This window comes from Corylus avellana, chromosome ca5, assembly GCF_901000735.1.
Source record: "Corylus avellana chromosome ca5, CavTom2PMs-1.0".
Classification (NCBI taxonomy): domain Eukaryota; kingdom Viridiplantae; phylum Streptophyta; class Magnoliopsida; order Fagales; family Betulaceae; genus Corylus; species Corylus avellana.
This window is the reverse complement of record NC_081545.1, coordinates 30172189-30178357: the sequence shown is the minus strand read 5'-3', so window position 1 is coordinate 30178357 and position 6169 is coordinate 30172189.

Sequence of the window (6169 nt, the reverse complement as noted above, 5' to 3'; positions counted from 1 at the left end):
TGGGTGGGGGATATGCCTGAGAATGGGAAATGCTTAACAGATACTTTTCCCATTAACAAATAGATGTTTTTATTGAAATATTTTCTATGCTTTATCAATCATTTACTATTGACTTATATATTCAAGACAATGACTTTTCTAAAAACTCAAGAAAATTAGTTTTTTTTTTTTTTTGTCTAATTAAAAATGAAGAGAATCTTAAGGAAACATAAAAGAGAATCATACCGTATATTTGTTTTTAAACCAAATACAGGCTTTACTTTTGAGTGTTTAATTGGTTAGTCGACAATAAATATTTTCTAAAGGAGGAAACTCAAACTCTTTAGTTTACTGTTATAGAATTATTATATAACTGAGATGATGTAGCAGTAAAAATTAATCTTTTTATTAGTAAAGACTTTGTAAGAAGAACAAAAATAACGACTAATTTTTAGTGTCACGTTTTGTCTCAATTATATGAAAGGACGAAACTAGTATTTGGAGTTTGGAAGGGAAAATTAAAAAATTTAGGGGTAAAATTCTAATTTTTCAAAAATTTTAAAGATTTTTTTTAAAAAAAAATTGGGAAAAACATGGAGCCCCCAAATAAACCATATAGTTCCGCCCCTGATTGTATGACAATCGTATAATAGTTAAATAACATTTCCTTTTAAAGAAAACTTTACTTTCTCCTTGAATTGTCATCCATTTTGTAATGTTCACCATAAAGTTTAAAACTTCTCAATTTAGTGTATCGAACTTTTAATTTTTTTCAATATCATCATTCGTTACAATTTTCTATCAAACCCCACCAAATTCTCAAAATACCTCATTTTTTTAAGAACAAATATTTAAAATTTGTTGCAAAGATTGTGGCATGGATATTTTTGCAAATATAGTTAAATTCGGACCAATGCCTTAATATTTCTTTTTTAAAAAAAAATAAGTGTGAATATTTTGGAAAAAATTAACTAAAGGGTGAGATTATAAACAATTAAAAGATGGACACACTAAATTAAGAGAAATTAAATTTTAACAGAAATATCGTAAAAAAATGATGACAATTCATAAACTTCTTTTAATTTATAAAGGCACAACCAAATAAATTAATTAATTAACAAAAGAAAAACTCTCAAATACAGTGAAATCATTTGACAACAAAAATATAAAAAATAATTAATTATGCTGATGAGTTCCAAGGCGTCACGTGTGGCACACCCGCCATACGCCGAGTGAGAGAGTTTTCCTTCGTACACGACCCACATGAGGGGAGAGATGAGAGGTCAACTTTTGATTTCAACGCACTATGATGGCGAGTAAGAAGCTATCACCAGTAAGAGAGAGCTTAGCGTCCCTCACAAGACCACGTGGTGCCCAATTCTCGGCCACTGTAGGGCACGCGCTTCAGGCGCAATCTATGATACCTAAACCGACGCGTAGTAGCATATAATGTGTTTGTTGTGGGTCCTCACAAGGAGAGAGAACGGGGGAGATCAAAGAAGGGGATTCAGACGTCAACATTGGATTTAGGACCATCACACCCAATGGGACCCACATGAATATATAACAATGTATAAATATACACGGGAAAAAGGAGTCGTAACGGCGTTAAATGAAACGGTCTACTCTCTCTCTTGTCGATCAGATTCAGGTAAAGGTTCATTGCCTGCTGTGTGTAAGAGGGTGTCCCTATCTGGACGTGACGTTAGGAACGAATGGGGCATCCCTCTTTATATATACATATATATAACTTTTTATCAAACCATCCTGATAATACCTTTTTGACAGTTCTCAATTAATAATTGGTATATAAGTAAAAATATAAAAAATGTATAAAAATAAGTTATATCAAAATATACTAAATTTTAAAGTGATAAAATCTCTAAATGACTAACTTTTCACCTTTAAATTTTAGTTTTGAATCCAAAAACAAATTTTGATGAATTAGAAACGGGTTTTAAAACATTAGAAACAGGTTTTAAAGCATTAGAAACGGATTTTGGAGCGTTAAAAATGGGTTTTGAAGCATTAGAAACTGGTTTTAAGACGGGTCACGGCCGGCGGGGTTTGAGGCGTTCACCGCCGGCTAGACCCGTGGGTCCGGCGAGACCCACGTCATAGATCTCTGCCTTGGGTCTTGCTAGCTACAAATTTTTTTTTCTCTAATTTGGTGTGATTGTTCTCACTTTTATTTTTTGTATTTTTATTAAATTAATGATGTGTCACATAATAATTAGAGACTGCAAAATAAATATTATCAAGATGGCTTGATAGTAGGGCTATCTATCTATATATATATATATATATATATATAGATTTTAATTTAATTAATAGTTACTATTATTTTGGTTTCTTCATTGAGACCAGGCGAGGCCGCACTGACACCTTCCGTTGCCATGTGATTCTGCCACGTTTTCCAGATTCCCATTGTTAAGGTGGTCCCCATTGTCTCGCCTTGTAGTCTGTTTCTCCTATTATTTTATTTTCATTTATTCTACTTTATTTTAAGTTTTTTTTTTTTTTTTTAATCAAGATAAAGAAAATGATTGACATTAATTTATTCAAATTTCAATCTCAACTAGCTCATTTGAAAGATACTTTTTTTATTTTAAATAACTACATTTTAAAATTTGCATTCCGCCGCTTATTTTCATTTTTTTTCTTTCTAATTTATTAAAAATTATAACTGTTTATTCATTTGATTTAAAACAGGTCTCCACCAAATAGATCGAACACAACACCCACCTAACTCCTCCAGCATAACTACCACCCGTCTAACGTCTCTCCACCGTCACCAACCCAGTGTCACCGAAAAATCAATTCCCCAACCGAGAACATCATCAAACGATGCCATGAGGCTTTTGCTCAAGGAGACTTCATGGCCGGCGTTAGTTTTTTTTTTTTCTTTTTTCTTTTTTCTTTTTTACATGTCACAAGAGAAAAGAGAGTGTGGATTGGAACTAGTGACATTTACATCTGGTTCATGAAGCGTGGTTCACAACCAATTGAACTACCTCTGGGAGACATGGCTAGCATTAGTTAATTGCTGCTCTTGGTGGCCCAAATATGGAAAGATAAATCAAATGAGATAAAAAGTCACAGAGGAATAAGGAGCGTTACACATTCATCTCTTACTTCTTCTTCTTCTTTTTTTAAAGAATTTATCATTAAATTTGTTAAATCTACATATGGTTTCACATATTCAATCATAAATTTACTCATCTTTTGCACATAAATGAACAAAAGATAAGCAAAATATGACAACCAAATATTTCTCAGTAAAAATGCACATATTTTTCTCAAACTACCACCGTTTCCAATGTCAAAAATATCATTTATAAAATAAATCCTAAAATTATAACACAAAACTGAAAAACTATAAAATAATAAAATAACAACTTAAAAAAAAAAAAAAAAGCAAATGATAAAACAATAGGATCATTTAATTTTTTTAAAAATTTATTAAGATATTTTGTATTATTAAAAAAAATGTAAAGTCATTTTTGTCTTGTTACTATCTTAACCAGACATAACATTATTGTATCCAAGAGGTAGCTCAATTGGCTGCGACCACACTTAATGAAACAAAAATCATTAATTCAAATTCGATTTTCCCTATCTTACGAACATGTAAAAAAATTTAAAAGAAAAAACACATAACATTGTTTTGATAATTTATGGGAAACACAAAACCGTTGGTTGGTAGTTGAAGAAAGATATTTCTATCCAAAAAAAACATGGAGATAGAAATTAAAGATATTTGCATTGAGCTAAAGTCAACAACATGCGGCAAAGACAATGTAACATAAATGCATTTTGCATTTGCTTTAAATAAGCCGATGAGGTGTTTTTTTTTTTTTTTTTTTGACTTTTTGATTAACTTTTTTACATATAAACAAAAAATACATAAGCCTTCGGAATGCTCTCTAAAGTACACTTCAATTAACCAATACGATCTTCAAAATGCTGGAAGCCTGGAAGCACTTTAATTTTTTTTTTTAATTATAAATTTATGTGTTAGTCTATATGAATGTTATGTTATACAGTATAAATAAATAAATAAAAAATTACTTAACCCCCAAAATTTTTATCATTTTTGTAATCATCCCTTAAAGATTAAAAACTCTCAATTTAATATATTCAACTTAAAAAAATTTGTAATACAACTCCCGCATTTTGATTTATGTTAAATTATATTGTAAATGTGTGAAATGATCCTTATACCCTATAAAATCTATAAAATTACAAAAGTAACTTAATTAAAAAAATTAAAAAAAAAATAAAATTGTACAACGAGTCTGGTGCCTCACGTTAGCAGGTCCCCACCAGAACCACCATACCATTATTCCTGCCATTTCTTTTTAAAAAAGGGGCATTTTGGAAATTGTCAATGCCTCCATTATGATTAAAAAGAGAGAAAGAACAAAAAAAAAGTTTTTAGAGAAAGACACTTACTAAAAAAAAATAGTGATAGTTTATACATTTCCTAGTTTAATGTGTGTGAAAATGAACTGCCAAACTGAAAAATTGAGTGATTTTAAGTGAAAAAAAAAAAAGCGTTTTTGTTGCCAAAAGTGCGTTTTGGTCATTTTTAGACTTTTTGACCCTTAAAAGCGCTTTTAATTATTTTACCAAACAAGTACTTTTTTTTTTCAAACGAATTTTTTTTTAGTGTTAATTTTAGGGTCCTTAAATACAACCGCAAACAGACCCTTAATAACAATATGAGCTAATTTTAAACTTAAAATAATTATACTAGTCAACTTTTCTCTCATTCCTTTCCCTTTCCTTTTCTCGCTTTCTTCTCTCTTTGGTTGGATAGCTCAGACTCATTGCACACCAAAAAGTGATTGATTTAAGATTTTGTCATGTAATTAAAAATAGATCTACGTATTTAAGAAGCTTAGTGGAATATAGAAATTCTGGTACGTGGTGCATGGTACGAAGTATTCTTCCTGCAATTTCTCGAAAAAGTGGGGAAATAATTAATTACAAAAAAATGAATCGATAAAAGAGTACTCTACTCCTCCATGCTTTCTGAAGAAAAAAAAAAAGAGCACTCACATTATTGGTGGAGTGTTATATATTTATTGATTTAAGTATATAATTTGATTGTTTTAAAAATAATTTGCAAAGTACACGAAGTACTAGGGTACCCTACAAGTCCAACCCTACGGTGACCAAGAACATTATTAGTACTACAGCATGCTTAAATTTGTTTCAAGTTTGGTCATTGTGCTTGTGTCAATAGTATTTTATTTTATTTTTTTCTACAATATAACGTGGCACAATATGATTAGATTTTTTAAAAGTTGAATTTATTTTATTTATAAGGATAAATTTTACTTTAGACCCCTGAATTATCGCACGTTTTAAGAAGTCCCCCTAAAGTTCAAAAACTCTCAATTTAAACCCATCAACTTTCAATTGTAGTCAATTTAAACCCCTCCATTAGTTTTAAAACGTTAAAAGTGATACAATGACCATTATACCCCTTGACTTTTTTATAAAATTCTAAATTTACCCTTAATTTCAAATTAAAAATTAAAAAAAAAAAATCACAGGGTGACCCACGGTTGGGCCACCTTCTGATCCTTTTTTCTCTTTTTTTTTTTTAAAAAAAAAATAAAATTGAAGGGTAATTTTGTCATTTCATGGGTTTTAACGGCAAAAATTGACAGAAAGGTAAATCGCATTAAATTGAAAGTTCAAGTGGTGAAATTGAGAGTTTTTTAAAATTTATAAGGTCTTCTCAAAACGCGTGGTAGTTCAAAAATCTTTTGTAAAGTTTCTCCTATTTCTAATCATTTTATGCTACATCATGTTGTAATTTTTTTATTTTTTATTTTTTGTAAAATTTATTAATAAGCATAACATTCATCGTATCATATATTGTACGCATTAGGCAAAGTTTTAAAATGAATGAAAAAAAAGCATCTGTGAAGCAATTATTCTATTCATGGAGATCATCATCATATATATACAAGCAATTATCATATATAAAAAACTTAAAATCACAATCATGAATCCACGTTACAAGGTGGTGGTGTCTTTAGGGGTACGTCTAGTGGTAGCTATAGCCCATATAGGATTAGCAGCTAGTGAAAAGGCCTGCTTAATTATTATGATTAAAACTTCATATCTTACTCTAATTACTTGCATCTTTTATTTAATTGGAGTTGAACATGTA